Source organism: Arachis ipaensis, chromosome B9, assembly GCF_059453495.1.
Source record: "Arachis ipaensis isolate K30076 ecotype BB chromosome B9, ASM5945349v1, whole genome shotgun sequence".
Lineage (NCBI taxonomy): Eukaryota > Viridiplantae > Streptophyta > Magnoliopsida > Fabales > Fabaceae > Arachis > Arachis ipaensis.
In genome coordinates this window covers 110,069,196-110,093,919 of record NC_142444.1, presented here as the reverse complement: position 1 = coordinate 110,093,919, position 24,724 = coordinate 110,069,196, and the positions used below count along the sequence as shown (strand labels likewise).

The following is a 24,724-nucleotide window of genomic DNA, read 5'->3' as shown; positions in this document are numbered from 1 at the left end:
TGTTTGTTAAATTCCAAAGGTAAACTCCCAGTGGCCTTGAAGTTTGCTATGTCTGCAAACCAGGGTGCTTTGTGAATTATCATGAGTTGTTCATCAGGAAAGCACTCATTTACATGTGTGCTTTGTGTGCTTCCTTCTTCACATGGTATCCTTGATAAATGATCTGCCACCTTGTTCTCTACACCCTTCTTGTCTTTGATTTCAATGTCAAATTCCTGCAACAAAAGAACCCATCTAATAAGTCTCGGTTTAGATTCTTGTTTGGCAAGTAAATATTTTAAAGCTGAATGATCAGTGAAGACAATGACTTTAGATCCAATGAGATAAGATCTAAATTTTTCAAATGCAAAGACTATTGCCAAGAGTTCTTTTTCAGTGGTTGTGTAATTCCTTTGGTTAGCATTCAAGACTTTACTGGCATAATAAATCACATGTACCAAATTGTCTTTCCTTTGTCCTAACACTGCCCCAATAGCAAGGTCTGATGCATCACACATCAGTTCCAACGGTAAGTTCCAATCAGGTGGGGCAATGATAGGTGCAGAGGAAAGTTTTTGCTTCAAAAGTTCATAGGCTAGCATGCAATTTTTATCAAATACAAAGGGTGTATCAGAGACAAGCAAGTTACTCAAAGGTTTGGCTATTTTAGAAAAGTCTCTAATAAACCTTCTGTAAAAACCAGCGTGTCCCAAAAAGCTCCTAACTGCCTTGACATTACTTGGTGGAGGTAGTTTTTCAATGATTTCCACCTTAGCTCTGTCCACCTCCATGCCTCTATTAGAGATTTTGTGGCCAAGGACTATTCCTTCTGTGACCATGAAATGACACTTTTCCCAGTTTAATACTAGGTTAGTCTCTTGGCACCTCTTAAGCACCAAGGCAAGGTGGTGTAGGCAGCTGGGAAAAGAATCCCCAAACACAGAAAAATCGTCCATGAAGACCTCAATAAATTTTTCAATCATGTCCGAAAAGATGGACAGCATGCATCTTTGGAAAGTGGCAGGTGCATTGCACAATCCAAAGGGCATGCGTCTATAAGCAAAAACTCCATATGGACAAACAAATGATGTTTTCTCTTGATCACTAGGATCAACTACTATTTGGTTGTAGCCCAAATATCCATCCAAGAAGCAATAGTAAGCATGTCCGGCAAGCCTTTCAAGCATCTGATCCATGAATGGGAGTGGGAAATGATCTTTTCTGGTGGCTTCATTGAGTTTCCTGTAGTCTATGCACATCCTCCACCCAGTAACGGTTCTTGTGGGTATGAGTTCGTTCTTCTCATTTGGAACCACAGTTATGCCACCTTTCTTGGGAACTACATGGATGGGACTAACCCATGGGCTATCAGAAATGGGGTATATTACCCCTGCCTGCCATAACTTCCTCACTTCCTTTTGTACCACTTCTTTCATGACGGGATTCAATCTTCTCTGAGCTTGAATGGAGGGTCTAGCATCTTCTTCTAACAAGATTTTATGCATGCATATGGATGAACTTATCCCCTTCAAATCAGCTAGGGTCCATCCAATGGCATCTTGATGAGTTTGCAGCACCTTGATCAATTCTTCTTCCTGTTCTTGGCTCAAGGCCGAGCTAATGATAACAGGGTGACTCTCATCACTACCCAAGTATGCATACTTGAGATTAGGGGGCAATGCTTTGAGCTCAGGTTTTGGTGCTTCCTTTTCTTCTTTCACTTTCTCTGGCCTGCTTAGCATGGTTGTGTCAGCACCCTTGATATCACTAACTTCAATATCCTTGGTGAACTCCTCCTCTGCCACTTCCTTTATTGTTTCCTCAAAAGTTTCTTGTACTGCAATGTCCACTACATCAACCCTCATGCATTCCCTTAGTGATTCTGATGGATAGCTCATTGCCTTGAATACATTAAACACCAATTTCTCATCATGGAGTCTAAGAGTGAGTTCGCCCTTTTGTACATCTATGATGGCTCCAGCAGTCGCTAGGAAGGGTCTTCCCAGAATTATTGAAGCTTTGGCTTCTTCCTCCATATCTAACACCACAAAATCAGCAGGAAATATAAATTCTCCCACTTTCACCAACAAATCCTCAACTATCCCATGAGGGAATTTAAAAGTTCGATCTGCCAATTGGAGGGCCATTCTTGTTGGTTTGGCTTCTTCAATCTTCATTCTTCTCATCATTGTTAGTGACATCAAATTGATGCTGGCCCCTAAATCACACAAGGCCTTCTCCACCATGACTTCTCCTATAATACAGGGGATTTGGAAACTGCCTGGGTCCTTCAATTTCTGAGGCAATTTGTGCTGAATGATGGCACTGCATTCTTCAGTTAACAACACAGTTTCCTCATTTCTCCAGCTTCTCTTCTTGGTCATTAATTCTTTTAAGAATTTTACATAGAGTGGCATTTGCTCTATTGCCTCAGCAAAGGGAATGTTGATTTGAAGCTTCTTGAAAATCTCCAAGAACCTGGAGAATTGGCCATCCTTTTCACTTTTCATCAAACGTTGAGGATAAGGTGCTTTAGGTGTGTAAGGCTTCAAGACCTCTTTTTCTTTTTCTTTTGTTGCAAACGGTGTAACAGATTGTCCTTGTTCTTTGTCTTTCACATTTTCCTTTGCTTCATCCTCTGTGGTTTCCCTTGAAATCTCCTTTAGATTCTTTCCACTTCTGAGGGTTATGGCCTTACATTCCTCCCTTGCAATAGCCTTGGCAGCATGAGAACCGCTTGTCCCAGGGGCTTGCTTAGTCAAATACAAAATTTGATTTTCTAGCTTCTGGATGGCAGCTCCTTGGTTTTGCAAGTTAGAATTTACTTCTTCCTTAAAAGCTTTCAATTCAATTATGTCTTGGCTCATGGTTGCAAGCATTCCTTCTATCCGGTTTAATTGATCTTGAAATTGTTGGTTCGGATTAGGTTGGGTATGTTGATTATTTTGGCCATGATATGATGATTGGGGGTAAGTGTTTTGTGTGGCTTGGTATGATCTTTGGTTGGAGTTTTGGTATGTGGAATTGTTATGTTGGTGGTGGTTGTAAGGTTTGTGGTTTTGTGGTTGGGTTTGTTGGTTTCCCCACCCAAAGTTCGGGTGGTTTCTCCAGCCTGGGTTGTAAGTGTTGGAATGTGGATCATATGATTGCCTTTGTTGGTTTCCCACATAGTTAGCCTCATCCCAATCACCTCCTTCAATGCCTACCTCCTCTTGATCTTGTGTGTGTATTGCAGCTACTTGCTTTGTTTCTAATTGCCTGGTAAGCTCTGCTAGTTGCTTGGCAAACACCTTGTTTTGGGCTAGAATTGTATCAACATGGTTCAGCTCCATGACTCCCTTAGTGTTGTGCCTTTCTGATGCATAGTAGTACTCATTCTCAGCCACTGTCTCGATCACTTCAATGGCTTCTTCCACAGTCTTTTTCCTGTTCAATGAACCTCCTGATGAATGGTCTACAGCCTTCCTTGATTCATAAGAGAGCCCATCATAGAAGATGTGCAGTTGCACCCAATCATGGAACATGTTTGGTGGGCATTTCCTTGTCAAGTCCTTGAATCTCTCCCATGCCTCGTAGAGAGTTTCACCATCTTGTTGTCTAAAAGTCTGAACCTCAGATCGAAGCCTATTGACCTTTTGTGGAGGGTAGAAACGTGCCAGAAACTTGCTTTCCACCTCATCCCATGTTGTTAGACTTCCCCTTGGGAATGATTCCAGCCACTTAGCTGCTTTGTCCCTAAGTGAAAATGGGAACAAAAGCAGTTTATAGGCATCTTCCTGGACTCCATTGGACTTCACAGTGTCACAAATTCTCAGGAATTTTGTGAGATGTTGGTTTGGGTCTTCATTAGCACTTCCTCCAAAGGAACAATGATTTTCCACAAGTGATATTAGCTGTGGCTTGAGCTCAAAATTGTTGGCCTGAATGGGTGGTTTCTGGATGCTACTACCACAATTCCCAGAGGTTGGGTTTATGTATGAACTAAGAACCCTCCTCTCAGGGATGGCATCGTTTCCATCAGCTCTCTCATGGTTGTGAACTTCTCTATCCATGTTGAGATCTAAAGCTTCCTCAAAATTGTCCTCAGATTCTCCTTCAGATTCCTCTTCTCCCACTACTCTCTTCCCTCTTGCTTCCCTTCTAAGTCTATGAAGGGTCCTCTCTGGTTCGGTATATGGAGGAGTTGATGTCTCTCCTCTCCTACCTGTTATACAAGAACACAGCTCAAACACAAACAAGTGAAATACTCTTGGTTAATGGAAGAGTATGGTTAGCTCAATTGAGGAATTAATTCAAACAGTTAGTGAGTCAGTGAGTTAGTTGCATGAATTTAAAGGGCATAAAGAAGGAAAGCATGTAACCAAGTGCAGAAATTAAAATTCAACAAGTATCTAGAACAGAATTAACAAAGCAAGAGAAAATTGCTCAATCTAGTTAGCTTCCAATTTGAGAATTGTCAATCGAAAACCAATCCCCGGCAACGGCGCCATAAACTTGATAAACATAAACTAGTTATGCTACGATTTAGGAAATTGCACGATCGGCAAAATTCCTTCCGGCAAGTGCACCGGTTATCGTCGTCAAGTAAAAACTCACAATAGAGTGAGGTCGAATCCCACAAGGATTGGTTGAGTGAGCAATTCGGATTAGAAGTGTGTTCTAGTTGAGCGGAATCAAGATTTGAGATGAGAATTGCGGAATGTAAAATTGGCGGGAAAAGTAAATGACAAGAAAATTAAATGGCTGAATCTTAAATTGCATGAATTAAAGAGCAGAATGTAAATTGCTGAAATTAAAAGGGAATGGGGATGATTGCAAGAATTGAATTGCAGAATGTAAAGAGAAAGTAGAAATCAGAAATGGGGAATTCATTGGGTTTAGGAGATATTGAAATCTCCGAATCAAAACATGTATATCTCTTCCTCAACCAATGCATTCATTGAATTTTGCTTGGCAATCTTATATGATTGGATCCCAATTCCTTGGCTCACCAATGCTCTCTAAAAACAAACAAATTCCCAATCCCTTGGTTTAAATGTTCATAAGAAGAGATGATGCTTGATCACTGATTATACCACACAATTTCATGAACCACAATTTGGTAGGATTACATGTCACAATATCCATCCAAACCCCAATCCAATCCACTGTGAGAAAGCTTCTCTAGCATGAATCCTCCATTCCTTTCCCAAGGCTCCGAAGGATTCCAAGTATGAGTAGTTTCTTTCCCAAGACAACTACTCAATGGAATTAGATCGAGAAGCTTTCTAACAAAATTCAAGAGAAAAGATTGAAGAAGAAGATAAACTATTATTGATTCATTGAATTACAATAGAGCTCCCTAACCCAATGAAAGGGGGTTTAGTGAATCATAGCTCTGAATTCAATTACAAAGAAAAGGAAAACTAGCTAAAAGTGAAAAGTAAAAAGTCCTCTCTAACTTAACTTCTATCCTATTTATACACTTTCTATATTGAGCTTCAGTTGTGCTTCTTGGGCTTTGAGGCCTCTCCTTGCTTTCCTTTTGCCTTGGGTTTATGATCCATAATCTTGATGAGGTTGTTGATCCAAATCCTGTAACATTTATTGAGCCAACTTAGTGATAATCAAATAATGACACATGACTCAATAAATTGAGATTTCAAACTCATCAATCCTTCAGGCCCAATCCCATAAACCATGATATTCAATTGGGTTTCATACCAAAGTAAGTTTAAGTTAATAATTGTGCTCAAAGACTAACTTAAATCACAATATTTTTGGCCCAGAAACCTTTTTCAAGAGTGGCGTTTAAGTTGTAGTTTAAGCTTAAACTGCAACTTAAACGCCAGACACTTCCAGTGAGGCCATTTGTAGAAGCACGTTTAAGCTTCAGTTAAGGTTAAACTGAAGCTTAAACGTGGAAATGGAAGAAGGTAGCCCTGGAGAGTCATGTAGTCGAACACGTTTAAGCTTCAGTTTAAGGTTAAACTGAAGCTTAAACGTGGAGATAGGAAGGGCAGCCCTGGAGGTCGAACACGTTTAACCTCCAGTTTGAGGTCAAACTAGAGGTTAAACGTGGAAAAGGGTGGAGGCATACTGGAGGTCGAACACGTTTAACCTCCAGTTTGAGGTCAAACTGGAGGTTAAACGTGGAAGCTTAGAATGGTGGCCCTGGAGGTGTCGAACACGTTTAACCTCCAGTTTGAGGTCAAACTGGAGGTTAAACGTGGAGATGGAGAGAGCAACCCTGGAGTAGAAAAGCTATCGAACACGTTTAAGCTCCAGTTTGAGTCAAACTGGAGCTTAAACGTGGAGTGGCTCCCTGGTACTCTTCCTGGTTCTGGCGTTTAACCTCCAGTTTGAGGTCAAACTGGAGGTTAAACGTGGAACTCCTCCCTGGGTGGCATACTCATTCTGGCGTTTAACCTCCAGTTTGAGGTCAAACTGGAGGTTAAACGTGGAATGCTCCTTAAGTGAGGCTTTTCATTCTGGCGTTTAACCTCCAGTTTGAGGTCAAACTGGAGGTTAAACTTCAATCCCAGCATTTCTTATCCTTCATGATTTTGGCGTTTAAGCTCCAGTTTAGGCTTAAACTGGAACTTAAACTCCACATGTGATATTCAAGCTTCCTTTGTTGATTTTGTTGCTTCCTTGCTTAGCCTCTTCTTCCCTGAAATCATCCAAACAATTGCATCAAAGTCTTGCAAAATTTCATGAGAAATCTTTCATTCATAGCATTTAAGTAATATAACTAAAATTCATGGAATTTGCATCAAAATCATATTGTTTGGATGGTTCATTACTTTGTTCTTCATTTAACCATTTTTGGTTACTTTAAGCTCAAGAAAATGCATAAAACAACTAAAACTAACAGAAAAATGCTAGTGAAACTAGCCTATGATGCCTTGGCATCAACTGGAAAACAAAGTGCTTAGGGCCAAGGCCAAGACTCATAAAAGTAGCTGTGTTCAAGAATCAACATACTGAACTAGGAGAATCAATAACACTATCTAAATTCTAAGTTCCTAAAGATGCCAATCATTCTGAGCTTCAATGGATGAAGTGAGATGCCAAAACTGTTCGGAAGCAAAAAGCTACTAGTCCCGCTCATTTAATTAGAATCTGAGCTTCACTCAAAAAAAAAACTCTGAGATATTATTGCTTCTTGACTCATTTGTATTCTATTTTATTTGTCTAGTTGCTTGGGGACAAGCAACAGTTTAAGTTTGGTGTTGTGATGAGCGGATATTTTATACGCTTTTTGGGGTTAATTTCATATAGTTTTTAGTATGTTTTAGTTAGTTTTTAGTTTATTTTCATTAGTTTCTAGGAAAAATTCATATTTCTGGACTTTACTATGAGTTTGTGTGTTTTTCTGTAATTTCAGGTATTTTCTGGCTGAAATTGAGGGAGCTGAGCAAAAATCTGATTCAGGCTGAAAAAGGACTGCTGATGCTGTTGGATCCTGACCTCTCTGCACTCGGAATGAAATTTCTTGAGCTACAGAAGTCCAATTGATGCACTTTTAATTGCGTTGGAAAGTAGACATCCAGGACTTTCCAGCAATATATAATAGTCCATACTTTGCTCAAGGATAGATGACGTAAACTGGCGTTCAACACCAGTTTCATGTTGCAGTCTGGCGTCCAGCGCCAGAAACACGTTACAAGTTGGAGTTCAACGCCAGAAACAGGTTACAGCCTGGCGTTGAACGCCCAAAACAGCCCAGGTACGTGAGAAGCTTAAGTCTCAGCCCCAGCACACACCAAGTGGGCCCCAGAAGTAGATTTCTGCACTATCTATCATAGTTTACTCATTTTCTGTAAACTTAGGTTACTAGTTTAGTATTTAAACAACTTTTAGAGATTTATTTTGCATCTCATGACATTTTAGATCTAAACTTTGTACTCTTTGATGGCATGAGTCTCTAAACTCCATTGTTGGGGGTGAGGAGCTCTACTGTGTCTCGATGAATTAATGCAGGTATTTCTGTTTTCTATTCAATCACGCTTGTTCCTATCTAAGATGTTCATTCACACCTTATTATGATAAATGTGATGATCCGTGACACTCATCATCATTCTCAACTTATGAACGTGTGCCTGACAACCACTTTCGTTCTACATTAGATTGAATGAGTATCTCTTAGATTCCCTAATCGGAATCTCCGTGGTATAAGCTAGAATTCATTGGCAGCATCCTTGAGAATCCGGAAAGTCTAAACCTTGTCTGTGGTATTCCGAGTAGGATTCTGGGATTGGATGACTGTGACGAGCTTCAAACTCGCGAGTGTTGGGCGTAGTGACAGACGCAAAAGGATAGCAAATCCTATTCCGGTATGATCGAGAACCTACAGATGATTAGCCATGCGGTGACAGCGTATCTGGACCATTTTCACTGAGAGGAAGGATGGTAGCCATTGACAACGGTGATCCACCAACACACAGCTTGCCATAGGAGGGACGTGCGTGCATGAAGATGAAGATAGGGAGAAAGCAGAGATTCAAAGGACAAAGCATCTCCAAAACTCCAACATATTCTTCATTACTGCATAACAAGTATTATTTGTGTTCTGCCCTTTTACTTTTTACAATTCAGACTAAAAAAATTATTATTGATACTATATCCTGACTAAGAGTTACAAGATAACCATAGCTTGCTTCAAGCCAACAATCTCCGTGGGATCGACCCTTACTCACGTAAGGTATTACTTGGACGACCCAATGCACTTGCTGGTTAGTTGTGCGAATTTGTGAAGAATTGTGATTTCCAATTTCGTGCACCACCTTCCTTTGAAAAGGTTGGCAGCTCATTTTGTGTTAGCGGATAAAAGGATTATTATAGTGGTTGGAGCTGAGGACGTGCTGGTGAGCATTAAGGGGCTCACATTTCCCATTGACTTTTATATCCTGGAGATGCCCCAAAATGACTCAGGAAAGCCATCATCCATCCTGCTTAGAAGACCATTCCTGAAGACTTCGAAGTTCAAGCTGGATGCCTTCTCAGGAACCTATTCTTTTGAGATAGATGGCCGAGCAGTGAGCTTCAATCTAAATGAAGCTATGAAGCATCCTCCAGAAGATCATTCTGTCTTCCATTATGACATCATTGATGAGATTGTAGCTGCAGTCCACCAGGAAGAAATAGAAGAGATGCACATGGATCTAAGTCCAAGTGTGGGGAAACCCTCTGAACACAATGGGGACACCTTGCCATTATCACCAGCTTCAGAGGATCTAGTGCCCAGTCAGGAGCAGAAATTGGAGTTAAAGCCCCTTCCACCCCACCTCAAGTAAAAGAAGCGCTTATTGGGAGGCAACCCAAGGTTATTTAATTATATTTATATATTTGTTTTCCATTGTCATTTTATGTTTTCTTTAGGTTGATGATCATGTGAAGTCACAAAAACAACTGCAAAATTAAAGCGGAATCAAAAATAGCATTAAAAATAACACACACTGGAGGACAGGCTTACTCGCGTTTAAACACCAGTAAGGATAGTAGAATGGGCGTTTAACGCCCAGTCTGGCAGCATTCTGGGTGTTAAACGCCAGAATGGGTAGCATTCTGGGCGTTTAATGCTAGAAAAGGGTGTCTGGCATCTGGCTGGCGTTAAACACCAGAAATGGCAGACAGACTGGCGTTTAACGCCAGAAAAGGGTGTCTGGCTGGCGTTAAACACTAAAAAAGGGTAGCAGACTGGCGTTTAACGCCAAGAAAGGTAGCAGAGTTGGCGTTAAATGCCAGAATTAGCACACAGTGCGCGTTTAAATGCCAGAATGGTGCAGGGAGCAGAATTCCTTGACACCTCAATATTTGTGGACCCCATAAGATCCCCACTTACCCCACCTCTCCTTCTCTCCTCTTTACACGTTTTCACAACACTCTTCCCCAAATACCCTTAACCAATCCAATCAATACCTCTTCCCCAAACACCATTCACCTATCAAATCCAACCTTCTTCTCCATACTCTCTTCACCACTCACATCCATCCATCATAAAATCCCACTACCTCACCATTCAAATTCAAACCATTTCCCTCCCAAACCCACCCCTTCTAACTGAATTCCGCCTCTCTCTTAACCAATAAATACCCCCTCCTTACCACCTTTAATTTCACACATCTTACACACTTAAACTACCTTGGCCAAATCCATCACTCCCCTCCATCTCCTCCATTTCTTCTTCTTCTCCTTCTTTCTTTCTTCTTTTGCTCAAGGACGAGCAAACCTTCTAAGTTTGGTGTGGAAAAAGCTTTGCTTTTTATTTTTCCATAACCATTAATGGTACCTAAGACTAGAGAAACCTCTAGAAAGAGGAAAGAGAAGGCAATTGCTTCCACCTCCGAGTCATGGGAGATGGAGAGATTCATCTCAAAAGTACATCAAGACCACTTCTATGAAGTTGTGGCCAAGAAAAAGGTGATCCCCGAGGTCCCCTTCATGCTCAAAAAGAGTGAATATCCAGAGATCCGATGTGGGATTCGAAGAAGAGGTTGGGAAACTCTCACCAACCCCATCCAACAAGTCAGAATCTTAATGGTTCAAGAATTCTATGCTAATGCATGGATCACTAGGAACCATGACCAAGGTGTGAACCCGAACCCAAAGAATTGGCTCATAATGGTTTGGGGAAAATACTTGGATTTCAGTTCGAAAACTGTAAAGTTGGCATTCAACTTGCCAATAATGAGAGGAGACCCTCATCCTTTTACTAGAAGAGTTAACTTTGATCAAAGGTTGGACCAAGTCCTCATGGACATCTGTGTGGAAGGAGCTCAATGGAAGAGAGACTCAAGAGACAAGCCGGTTCAATTAAGAAGTCCTGACCTCAAACCATGGCTAGGGGATGGTTAGAGTTCATTCAACGCTCCATCATTCCTACTAGAAACCGGTCTGAAGTTACTGTAGATCGGGCTATCATGATCCATAGTATCATGATTGGAGAGGAAGTAGAAGTTCATGAGATCATATCTCTAGAACTATATAAGATGGCTGACAAGCCCTCCACTTTGGAAAGGTTAGCCTTCCCTCATTTCATCTGTCACCTATGCAATTCAGCTGGAGTTGTCATAGAGGAAGACATCCTCATTGAAGAGGACAAGCCCATCACTAAAAATAGGATGGAACAAACAAGAGAGCCCACTCATGGACCTCAACAAGAGCATGAGGAAATTTCTCATCATGAAATTCCTGAGATGCCTTAAGGGATGTATTATCCTCCACATAACTATTGGGAAAAACTCAACATCTCTTTAGGAGATTTGAGTTCTAACATGGAGCAACTAAGAGTGGAGCACCAAGAGCACTCCATCATCCTCCATGAAATAAGAGAGGACCAAATGGCCATGAGAGAGGAGCAACAAAGGCAAGGAAGAGACATAGAGGAGCTCAAGCACTTCATAAGATCTTCAAGAGGAAGAACTAGCCACCATCACTAAGGTGGACCCATTCTTTAATTTCCTTGTTCTTATTTTTCTGTTTTTCGATTTCTATGCTTTATGTTTTATCTATGTTTGTGTCTTTATTACATGATCATTAGTGTCTAGTGTCTATGTCTTAAAGCTATGAATGTCCTATGAATCCTTCACCTTTCTTAAATGAAAAATGTTTTCTGAAAAAGAAAAAGAAGACATAAATTTCGAATTAGATCTTGAAAATAATCTAATTATTTTGATGTGGTGGCAATACTTTTTGTTTTCTGAATGAATGCTTGAACAGTGCATATTTTTTAGATTGTTGTTTATGAATGTTAAAATTGTTGGCTCTTGAAAGAATAATGAAAAGGGAGAAATGTTGTTGATAATCTTAAAAATCATAAAATTGATTCTTGAAGCAAGAAAAAGCTGTGAAATTCAAAAGCTTGCGAAAAAAAAAGGCAAAAAATAAAAGAAAAAGAAATAAAAAGAAAAAACAAGCAGAAAAAGCCAATAACCCTTTAAACCAAAAGGCAAGGGTAAAAAGGATACAAGGCTTTGAGCATTAATGGATAGGAGGGCCCAAAGGAATAAAATCCTGGACTAAGCAGCTAAACCAAGCTGTCCCTAACCATGTGCTTGTGGGATGAAGGTGTCAAGTAAAAAGCTTGAGACTGAGCGGTTAAAGTCGTGGTCCAAATCAAAAAGAGTGTGCTTAAGAGCTCTGGGCACCTCTAACTGGGGACTCTAGCAAAGCTGAGTCACAATCTGAAAAGGTTCACCCAATTATGTGTCTGTGGCATTTATGTATCCGGTGGTAATACTGGAAAAAAATGCTTAGGGTCACGGCCAAGACTCATAAAGTAGATGTGCTCAAGAATCAACATACTGAACTAGGAGAATCAATAACACTATCTGAATTCTGAGTTCCTATGGATGCCAATCATTCTGAACTTCGAAGGATAAAGTAAGATGTCAAAACTATTCAGAAGCAAAAAGCCACTAGCCCCGCTCATCTAATTGGAACTGAGCTTCATTGATATTTGAAATTTATTGTATTTTCTCTTCTTTTTATCCTATTTTGTTTTTAGTTACTTGGGGACAAGCAATAATTTAAGTTTGGTGTTGTGATGAGCGGATAATTTATACCCTTTTTGGCATTATTTTTACATAGTTTTTAGTATGTTTTAGTCACTTTTTATTATATTTTTATTAATTTTTATTCAAAAATCACATTTCTGGATTTTACTATGAGTTTGTGTGTTTTTCTGTGATTTCAGGTATTGTATGGCTGAAATTAAGGGACCTGAGCAAAAATCTGATTCAGAGGCTGAAAAAGGACTGCAGATGCTGTTGGATTCTGACGCTCTTGCACTCGAAGTGGATTTTCTGGAGCTACAGACACCCAATTGGCACGCTCGCAATTGCGTTGGAAAGTAGACATCTTGGGCTTTCCAGAAATATATAATAGTTCATACTTTACCTGAGATTTGATGGCCCAAACTGGCGTCTAAAGCCAGCCTAAAACTTTCTGGCGTAAAACGCCAGAACTGGCACCAAAACTGGAGTTAAATGCCCAAACTGGCACCCAAGATGGCGTTTCACTCCAAGAACAGCCTATGCACCTTAAAGCTTCAATGCTCAGCCCAAGCACACACCAAGTGGGCCCCGAAAGTGGATTTCTGCACTATCTGCACTTAGTTACTCATTTTTCTGTAAATCCTAGTTACTAGTTTAGTATAAAAACTACTTTTAGAGATTTATTTTACATCTTTTGATCAACTTTTGATCTTTTGATCTAGCTTATGTATTTTCACTTATGTATTTTCTACGGTGGAGTTTCTACACCCCATAGATTAAGGTGTGGAGCTCTGCTGTTCTTCATGAATTAATGCAAGTACTATTGTTTTTCTTTCAATTCACACCTACTTCTTCTCCAAGATATACTCTTGTACTTAATTTAGTTAAGTCAGAATGAAGGGGTGACCCGTGACAATCACCCACTATCTTCGTTACTCGCTTAGCCAAGATCCGCATGCCTGACAACCACAAGCGGTCTACATGATGTTCAACGTAGTCATTGGACGACATCCAGAGTATATTCTCTTGGGTATCTAATACACAGACCGAGTCCGTGAGATTAGTATCTTCGTGGTATAGGCTAGAACCAATTGGCAGGCATTCCTGAGATCCGGAAAGTCTAAACCTTGTCTGTGGTATTCCGAGTAGGATCTAGGAAGGGATGACTGTGACGAGTTTCAAACCTGCGAATGTTGGGCGCAGTGACAGTGTGCAAAAGGACAAGGGTCCTATTCCGACGCTAGCGGGAACCGACAGATGATTAGCCGTGCGGTAGCTGTACCTGGTATTTTTCATCCAAGACGAGAAATCCGACAGTTGATTAGCCGTACATATATCGTACCTGGTATTTTTCATCCGAGAGGATCATATAGCTTGCCATGGAAGGGAGCACGCATGGTTGGAAGAAGGCAATAGGAAAGCAGAGGTTCAGAAGCAACAATGCATCTCCAAACGCTTATCTGAAATTCCCACCAATGAATTACATAAGTACCGTTATCTTATTTTATGTTTTATTTATCTTTTAATTATCAAATACTCACAACCATTTAATTCCGCCTGACTGAGATTTACAAGATGACCATAGCTTGCTTCAAGCTAACAGTCTCCGTGGGATTGACCCTTACTCACGTAAGGTATTACTTGGACAACCCAGTGCATTCGCTGGTTAGTTGTGCGGAGTTGTGAAAAGTGTGATCACAATTCCGTGCACCAAGTTTTTGGTGCCGTTGCCGGGGATTGTTCGAGTTTGGACAACTGACGGTTCATCTTGTTGCTTAGATTAGGTAATTTTATTTTATGTTGAAGTTTTTTTTCGAAAAAAAAATACAAAAAAATGTGTTCTTCAGAATTTTTAAGAATGAATTCTAGAGCTTCATGAGATATGTTGAAACCTAGCTGGCTATTAAGCCATGTCTAATCTTTTGGACTGAGGTTTCCACTTTCCATTGCAAAAAGGACATGCTTGTATGTGTTATGTTAAAGCTTGGCTGGCCATTTGGCCATGTCTAATTCTTTTGGACCGGAGCTTTAGAATAACATTGCATGAGCTTTGGGATTCTCAATTATAATTCTATGCTAAGGCTTGGCTGGCCATTGGCCATGTCTAATTCTTTTGGACTAGAGCTTTAGACTAACATTACATGAATCTTGGAATTCTTATTAAAAATTTTGAATTTCTTTATTTTCTTTTTCAAAATAATTTTCGAAAAATATACAAAAAAAATTTAATAAAACCATAAAAACAAAAAACATTGTTTTTTGTTTGAGTATTGTGTCAAATTTTAAGTTTGGTGCCAAATTTTAAGTGAGAAAAGAAGAGGAGAGGAGGAGAGAGGAGAGAAGAAAGAAGTAAAGAGAAGGGAATGAAAAATGGGATGCGACGCATGCGCGTGGATCACGCGTACGTGTGAGTGGTTTGGAAGCAAAAGGACGCGCACGCGTCAGGGACACTGATGAGCGGATAATTTATACGCTTTTTGGCATTGTTTTTAGTATGCTTTTAGTAGGATCTAGTTACTTTTAGGGATGTTTTTATTAGTTTTTATGTTAAATTCACATTTCTGGACTTTACTATGAGTTTGTGTGTTTTTCTGTGATTTCAGGTATTTTCTGGCTGAAATTGAGGGACTTGAGCAAAAATCAAATTCAGAGGTTGAAGAAGGACTGCTGATGCTGTTGGATTCTGACCTCCCTACACTCAAAGTGGATTTTATGGAGCTACAGAACTCAAAATGATGCGCTTCCAATTGCGTTGGATAGTAGACATCCAGGGCTTTCCAGAAATATATAATAGTCCATACTTTGGCCGAGTTTAGATGATGCAAAAGGGCGTTGAACGCCAGTTCTACGCTGCAGTCTGGAGTTAAACGCCAGAAACACGTCACAAGCCAGAGTTGAATGCCAGAAACACGTTACAAACTAGCGTTCAACTCCAAGAATGACCTCTCCACGTGTAAACTTCAAGCTCAGCCCAAGCACACACCAAGTGGGCCCCGGAAGTGGATTTATGCATCAATAACTTACTTCTGTAAACCCTAGTAACTAGTTTAGTATAAATAGGACTTTTTACTATTGTATTTTCATCTTATGATCTTTTGGAAGATCCTAGATTATATTTTTGATCCTGTGATCACATTTTGGGGGCTAGCCTCTCGGCCATTCCTGAACCTTTCACTTATGTATTTTCAACGGTAGAGTTTCTACACTCCATAGATTAAGGTGTGGAGCTCTGTTGTTCCTCATGAAGTAATGCAAAGTACTACTGTTTCTCTATTCAATTCAACTTATTCCGCTTCTAAGATATCCATTCTCACCCAAGAACATGATGAATGTGATGATTATGTGACGCTCATCATCATTCTCACTTATGAACGCGTGCCTGACAAACACTTCCGTTCTACATGCAACCAAGCTAGAATGAATATCTCTTAGATATCTAATACAGGGGACCGAGTCCGAGTTATTAGTATCTTCGTGGTATAAGTTAGAACCCATGGATGGCCATTCTTGAGATCCAGAATGTCTAAACCTTGTCTGTGGTATTCCGAGTAGGATCTGGGAAGGGATGGCTGTGACGAACTTCAAACTCGCGAGTGCTGGGCGTAGTGACAGACGCAAAAGGAGGGTGAATCCTATTCCAGTATGATCGAGAACCTCAGATGATTAGCCGTGCCGTGACAGAGCATTTGGACCTTTTTCACAAGAGGATGGGATGTAGCCATTGACAACGGTGATGCCCTTACATAAAGCTTGCCATGGAAAGGAGTAAGACTGATTGGATGAAGACAGCGGGAAAGCAAAGATTCAGAGGAACGAAAGCATCTCCATACGCTTATCTGAAATTCTCACCAATGATATACATAAGTATTTCTATCTTTATTTTCTGTTTATTTATTATTATCATTCGAAAACTCCATAACCATTTGATATCCGCCTGACTGAGATTTACAAGGTGACCATAGCTTGCTTCATACCGACAATCTCCGTGGGATCGACCCTTACTCACGTAAGGTTTTATTACTTGGACGACCCAGTGCACTTGCTGGTTAGTTGTGCGAAGTTGTGAAGTTATGCTTGGACCATGGTACTGTGCACACGTTTTTGGAGCCATTACCAGGGAGAGAACGAACAACAAATTTTACAACCTCAGAGTAACAATTTCGCATACCAAGTTTTTGGCGCCGTTGCCGGGGATTGTTCAAGTTTGGACAACTGACTATTCATCTTGTTGCTCAGATTATGTAATTTTCTTTTTGTTTTATTTTCAAAAAAAAAATTTTCAAAAATATTTCAAAAATTTCACATCTGTTTTCGAAAATTATTCTTCAGAATTTTTAAGAATGAATTCTAGAGTTTCATGAAGCCTGTGAAGCCTGGCTGACTGTAAAGCCATGTCTAAATTCATTTGGACTGGGGCTTCCAACCCAACATTATCAAGAGCAAGCTAGTTGTTGCTAATCCACCTGCTGTTGTTCCTGATCCACCTGATTTACATGCTAAAGCTTGACTGGCTATTAAGCCATGTCTAACCCTCAGATTGGAGCTTTAGACTAAGAGTGCAAGATTCCTGGAATTCACATTAAAAATTTTGGAATCTTTATTTTTCTTTTTCACATTAATTTTCGAAAAATCCAAAAAAAATCATAAAATCATAAAAATCAAAAATATTTTGTGTTTCTTGTTTGAGTCTTGAGTCAATTTCAAGTTTGATGTCAATTGTATTTTTTCAAAAAATTCTCTGCATTTTTCGAAAAATCATGCATTCATGCATTCATAGTGTTCTTCATGATCTTCAAGTGTTCCTGGCCAGTCTTCTTGTTTGATCTTGATGTTTTCTTGTTTTGTGTCTTTTCTTGTTTTTCATGTGCATTTTTGCATTCATAGTATCTGAACATGAAAGATTTCTAAGTTTGGTGTCTTGCATGTTTTCTTTGCATTGAAATTTTTTCAAAAATATGTTCTTGATGTTCATCATGATCTTCAAAGTGTTCTTGGTGTTCATCTTGACATTCATAGCATTCTTGCATGCATTCATTGTTTTGACCCATAACTTTCATGCATTGAGTCTTTTTCATGTTTTTCTCTTTCATCATTGAAAATTCAAAAATCAAAAAAAATATCTTTCCATTTTTCACTCATAAATTTCGAAAATTTGGATTGATTTTTTCAAAAATTTTTAAAATCCAGTTGTTCTTATGAGTCAAATCAAATTTTTAATTTAAAAATCTTATCTTTTTCAAAATCTTTTTCAAAAATCAAATCTTTTTCATTTTTCTTAGTCATTTTCGAAAATTTTTAAAAAAAAATATTTTTCAAAAATCTTTTTCTTAATTTTGTCTCATAATTTTCGAAAATATCTTCAACAATTAATGTTTTGATTCAAAAATTTCAAGTTTGTTACTTACTTGTTAAGAAAGATTCAAACTTTAAGTTCTAGAATCATATCTTGTGATTTCTTGTGAATCAAGTCATTAATTGTGATTTTAAAAATCAAATCTTTTTCAAAACTAATTTCAATCATATCTTTTCAAAAATATCTTTTTATCTTATCTTTTTCAAAATCATATCTTTTTAATCATATCTTTTTAAAACATATCTTTTTCAAAAATTTGATTTTCAAATATCTTTTCTAACTTCTTATCTTCTTATTTTTTCAAAATTGATTTTTAAATCTTTTTCAACTAACTAATTGACTTTTTGTTTGTTTCTTGTCTTTTTCAAAACTACCTAACTAACTCTCTCCCTCTAATTTTCGAAAATCTCTTCCCTCTTTTTCAAAAATTCTTTTTAATTAACTAATTATTTCAAATTTTAATTTTAATATTTCTTCTTTTAATTTTCAAAAATCACTAACCATTTTTCAAAAATAATTTTCGAAAATCCTTCTCTCTCATCTCCTTCTATTTATTTATTCATCTACTAACACTTCTCTCCCATCCAAAAATTCGAACACTACCTCCCTCTCTGTGTTCGAGTTTTTCTTCTTCCCTTCTTTACATTACATTCTTTTCTTCTTCTACTCACACAGGGGAGCCTCTATACCTGGGTAAAAAGGATTTCTATTATTATTATTATTTTTCTGTTCCCTCTTTTTAATATGAGCAGGAGCAAGGACAAGAATATTCTTGTTGAAGCAGATCCTAAACCTGAAAGGACTCTAAAAAGAAAACTAAGAGAAGCTAAAATACAACAATCCAGAGACAACCTTACAGAAATTTTCGAACAGGAAGAGGAGATGGCAGCCAAAAATAATAATAATGCAAGGAGGATGCTTGGTGACTTTACTGCACCTAATTCCAATTTACATGGAAGAAGCATCTCCATCCCTACCATTGGAGCAAACAATTTTGAGCTGAAACCTCAATTAGTTTCTCTGATGCAACAAAACTGCAAGTTTCATGGACTTCCATCTGAAGATCCTTTTCAGTTCTTAACTGAATTCTTGCAGATATGTGATACTGTTAAGACTAATGGAGTAGATCCAGAAGTCTACAGGCTCATGCTTTTCCCTTTGGATGTAAGAGACAGAGCTAGAATATGGTTGGACTCTCAACCTAAGGATAGCCTGAACTCTTGGGATAAGCTGGTCAAGGCTTTCTTAGCCAAGTTCTTTCCTCCCCAAAAGCTGAGTAAGCTTAGAGTGGATGTTCAAACCTTCAGACAGAAGGAAGGTGAATCCCTCTATGAAGTTTGGGAGAGATACAAGGAACTGACCAAAAAGTGTCCTTCTGACATGCTTTCAGAATGGACCATCTTGGATATATTCTATGATGGTCTGTTTGAATTAGCTAAGATGTCATTGGATACTTCTGCAGGTGGATCCATTCACCTAAAGAAAATGCCTATAGAAGCTCAAGAACTCATTGACATGGTTGCTAATAACCAGTTCATGTACACTTCTGAGAGGAATCCTATGAGTAATGGGACGCCTCAGAAGAAGGGAGTTCTTGAAATTGATACTCTGAAAGCCATATTGGCCCAGAATAAAATATTGACTCAGTAAGTCAATATGATTTCTCAGAGTCTGAATGGAATGCAAGCTGCATCCAACAGTACTCAAGAGGCATCTTCTGAAGAAGAAGCTTATGATCCTGAAAACCCTGCAATAGCAGAGGTGAATTACATGGGTGAACCATATGGAAACACCTATAATCCCTCATGGAAAAATCACCCAAATCTCTCATGGAAGGATCAACAAAAGCCTCAACAAGGCTTTAATAATGGTGGAAGAAATAGGTTTAACAATAGTAAACCTTTTCCATCATCCACTCAGCAACAAACAGAGAACTCTGAACAAAATACCTCTAATTTAGCAAACTTAGTCTTTGATCTATCTAAGGCCACTGTAAGTTTCATGAACGAAACAAGGTCCTCCATTAGAAATTTGGAGGCACAAGTGGGCCAGCTGAGTAAAAAGATCACTGAAATCCCTCCTAGAACTCTCCCAAGCAATACAGAAGAAAATCCAAAAGGAGAGTGCAAGGCCATTGATATAACCATCATGGCTGAATCCAAAGAGGAAGGGGAGGACGTGAATCCCAAGGAGGAAGACCTCCTAGGACGTCCAGTGATCAATAAGGAGTTTCCCTCTGAGGAACCAAAGGAATCTGAGACTCATCTAGAGACCATAGAGATTCCATTAAACCTCCTTATGCCATTCATGAGCTCTGATGAATATTCTTCTTCTGAAGAAAATGAGGATGTTACTGAAGAGCAAGATGCCAAGTTCCTTGGTGCAACCATGAAGCTGAATGCCAATTTATTTGGTAATGAGACTTGAGGAGATAAACCTCCCCTGTTCACCAATGAACTAAATGCATTGGATCAACTGAGATTGCCTCAGAAGAAACAGGATCCTGGAATGTTCCTAATACCTTGTACCATAGGCACCATGACCTTTGAGAAGGCTCTATGTGACCTGGGGTCAGGAATAAACCTCATGCCACTCTCTGTAATGGAGAAACTGAGAATCTTTGAGGTACAAGCTGCTAAAATCTCATTAGAGATGGCAGACAATTCCAGAAAACAGGCTTATGGACAAGTAGAGGACATATTAGTAAAGGTTGAAGGCCTTTACATCCCTGCTGATTTCATAATCCTAGATACTGGGAAGGATGAGGATGAATCCATCATCCTTGGAAGACCCTTCCTAGCCACAGCAAGAGCTGTGATTGATGTTAACAGACGTGAACTAGTCCTTCAATTGAATGAGGACTCCCTTGTGTTTACAACTCAAGGTTATCCTTCTGTAAACATGGAAAAGAGGCACAGTAAGCTTCTCTCAAAACAGAGTCAACCAGAGCCCCCACAGTCAAACTCTAAGTTTGGTGCTGGGAGGCCACAACCAAACTCTAAGTTTGGTGTTGAACTCCCATATCCAAACTCTAAGTTTGGTGTTGGGGAGTCTCAACAATGCTCTGAACATCTGTAAGGCTCCATGAGAGCCCACTGTCAAGCTATTGACATTAAAGAAGCACTTGTTGGGAGGCAACCCAATTTTTATTTATCTAATTTTAATTTATTTTTATTGTTATTTCATGTTTTATTAGATTCATGATCATGTGGAGTCACAAAATAAATATAAAAATTGAAAACGGAATCAAAAACAGCAGAAGAAAAATCACACCCTAGAGGAGGATCTTACTGGCGTTTAAACGCCAGTAAGGAGCATCTGGCTGGCGTTCAACACCAGAACAGAGCATGGATCTGGCGTTGAATGCCAGAAACAAGCAGCATCCTGGCGTTCAGATGCCAGAAATGTACACTGAGGAAGAGCTGGCGCTGAACGCCATAAACAAGCATCTGGCTGGCGTTCAACGCTAGAAATATGCTGCATCTGGGCGCTGAACACCCAAAACAAGCATCAATTCGGCGTTTAAACGCCAGAATTGCATGCAAAGGCATTTTACATGCCTAATTGGTGCAGGGATGCAATTCCTTGACACCTCAGGATCTGTGGACCCACAGGATCAACTCAGCATCTGTGGACCCCACAGGATCCCCACCTACCACCACTCATTCTCTTCCCTCTTCTCAATGTTCATCCTCTCTTCCCAATAAACACTCTTCCCCAAAACTCTTCACCAATCACCTCAATCTCTCTTCCCTATCACCACTTCACCACTCACATCCATCCACTCTTCCCCATAAACCTACCTCATAAACTCCACCTACCTTCAAAATTCAAAACCAATTTCCCACCCAAACCCACCCTATATGGCCGAACCTTAACCCCCCTCCCTTCCCCATATAAAGCCCTCAATTCTTCCTCATTTTCACACAACACAACCCTCTCTTCCCCTTCTTGGCCGAATACACCTCTCCCTCCTCTCCTCCATATTTTCTTCTTCTTCTTCATTTATTCTTTCTTTTCTTGCTCGAGGGCGAACAATATTCTAAGTTTGGTGTGGTAAAAGTATAAGCTTTTGTTTTTCCATTACCATTGATGGCACCCAAGACCGGAGAATCCTCTAGAAAAGGGAAAGGGAAGACAAAAGCTTCCACCTCCGAGTCATGGAAAATGGAAAGATTCATCTCCAAAGCTCATCAAGACCGCTTCTATGATGTTGTGGCCAAGAAGAAGGTGATCCCCGAGGTCCCTTTCAAGCTCAAGAGAAATGAGTATCCGGAGATCCGACATGAAATCCAAAGAAGAGGTTGGGAAGTTCTAACAAACCCCATCCAACAAGTCAGCATCCTAATGGTTCAAGAGTTCTATGCCAATGCATGGATCACTAAGAACCATGATCAAAGTAAGAACCCGAATCCAAAGAATTATATTACAATAGTTTAGGGGAAATACTTAGATTTTAGCCCGAAAAATGTGAGGTTGGCATTCAACTTGCAAATGATGGAAGAGAACGCACGCCCTTACACAAGGAGAGTCAACTTTGATCAAAGGTTGGACCAAGTCCCCATGGACATATGTGTGGAAGGAGCTCAATGGAAGATTGACTCCAAAGGCAAGCCGGTTCAACTAAGAAGATTGGACCTCAAGCCTGTGGCTAGAGGATGGTTAAGGTTCATCCAATGCTCCATCATCCCCACTAGCAACCGATCTGAAGTTACTGTGGATCGGCCCATCATGATTCATAGCATCATGATTGGAGAGGAAGTAGAAGTTCATGAAGTCATCTCCCTTGAACTCTACAAAATAGCCGAAAAGCCCTCTCCCTGGGCAAGGCTAGCTTTTCCTCATCTTATTTGCCATCTATGTTACTCAGTTGGAGCTTTCATAGAAGGAGACATTCCCATTGAGGAAGAGAAGCCCATCACTAAGAAAAGGATGGAGCAAGCAAGAGAGCCCATTCATGGATCTCAAGAGACGCATGAAGCTCATCACCATGAGATCCCGGAGATGCCTCAAATGCATTTTCCTCCACAAAACTATTGGGAGCAAATCAACACCTCCCTAGGAGAATTAAGTTCCAACATGGGACAATTAAGGGTGGAACATCAAGAGCACTCCATCATCCTTCATGAAATTAGAGAAGATCAAAGAGCAATGAGGGAGGAGCAACAAAGACAAGGAAGAGACATAGAAGAGCTCAAGGACATCATTGGTTCCTCAAGGAGAAAACGCCACCATCACTAACGTGGACTCATTCCTTGTTCTTACATTCTCTGTTTTTTGTTTTCTTTATGTTAAGTGCTTATCCATGTTTGTGTCTTATTACATGATCATTAGTATTTAGTAACTCTGTCTTAAAGTTATGAATGTCCTATGAATCCATCACCTCTCTTAAATGAAAAATGTTTTAATTCAAAAGAACAAGAAGTACATGAGTTTCGAATTTATCCTTGAACTTTGTTTAATTATATTGATGTGGTGACAATGCTTCTTGTTTTCTGAATGAATGCTTGAACAGTGCATATGTCTTTTGAAGTTGTTGTTTAAGAATGTTAAATATGTTGGCTCTTGAAAGAATGATGACAAGGAGACATGTTATTTGATAATCTGAAAAATCATAAAAATGATTCTTGAAGCAAGAAAAAGCAGTGAATACAAATAGCTTGCAGAAAAAAAAAAGAAAAAAAATGGCAAAAAAAAATAGAAAAAGAAAAAGCAAGCAGAAAAAGCCAAAAGCTCTTAAAACCAAGAGGCAAGAGCAAAAAGCCAATAACCCCTTAAAACTAAAAGGCAAGGGTAATAAAAAGGATCCCAAGGCTTTGAGCATCAGTGGATAGGAGGGCCTAAAGGAATAAAATCCTGGCCTAAGCGGCTAAACCAAGCTGTCCCTAACCATGTGCTTGTGGTGTGAAGGTGTCAAGTGAAAACTTGAGACTGAGCGGTTAAAGTCAAGGTCCAAAGCAAAAAAAAAGAGTGTGCTTAAGAACCCTGGACACCTCTAATTGGGGACTTTAGCAAAGCTGAGTCACAATCTGAAAAGGTTCACCCAATTATGTGTCTGTGGCATTTATGTATCCGGTGGTAATACTGGAAAACAAAGTGCTTAGGGCCACGGCCAAGACTCATAAAGTAGCTGTGTTCAAGAATCAACATACTGAACTAGGAGAATCAATAACACTATCTGAATTCTGAGTTCCTATAGATGCCAATCATTCTGAACCTCAATGGATAAAGTGAGATGCCAAAACTATTCAAGAGGCAAAAAGCTACAAGTCCCGCTCATCTGATTGGAGCTATGTTTCATTGATAGTTTGGAATTTATAGTATATTCTCTTCTTGTTATCCTATTTGATTTTCAGTTGCTTGGGGACAAACAACAATTTAAGTTTGGTGTTGTGATGAGCGGATAATTTATACGCTTTTTGGCATTATTTTTAGCATGTTTTTAGTAAGATCTAGTTAATTTTAGGGATGTTTTTATTACTTTTTAGGTTAAATTCACATTTTTGGACTTTACTATGAGTTTGTGTGTTTTTTTGTGATTTCAGGTATTTTCTGACTGAAATTGAGGGACTTGAGCAAAAATCATATTCAAAGGTTGAAGAAGGACTACTGATGCTGTTGGATTCTGACCTCCCTGCACTCAAAGTGGATTTTCTGGAGCTACAGAATTGAAAATGGCACGCTTCCAATTGCGTTGGAAATTAGACATCCAGGGCTTTCTAGCAATATATAATAGTCCATACTTTGGCCAAGTTTAGGCGACGCAAAAGGGCATTGAACGCCAGTTCTATGCTGCAGTCTGGAGTTAAACGCCAGAAACACGTCAAAAGCCAGAGTTGATCGCCAGAAACACGTTACAAACTGGCGTTCAACTCCAAGAATGACCTATCCACGTGTAAACTTCAAGCTCAGC

General features: G+C 39.4%; 2 non-coding genes and 1 pseudogene across 2 annotated transcripts; 1 reads left to right on the top strand and 2 right to left on the bottom strand.

Annotated features, from left to right (window-relative positions):
* LOC148545880 (4,5-DOPA dioxygenase extradiol-like) overlaps positions 1-24,724 on the bottom strand; it is a 173,541-nt pseudogene that overhangs the window by 96,977 nt on the left and 51,840 nt on the right.
* LOC148545886 (small nucleolar RNA R71) lies at positions 3,502-3,605 on the top strand. Its single transcript, XR_015901824.1, has one exon. It is a non-coding gene; the product is annotated as a small nucleolar RNA R71 (small nucleolar RNA).
* LOC148545885 (small nucleolar RNA R71) lies at positions 19,090-19,197 on the bottom strand. The gene has a single exon (XR_015900271.1). It is a non-coding gene; the product is annotated as a small nucleolar RNA R71 (small nucleolar RNA).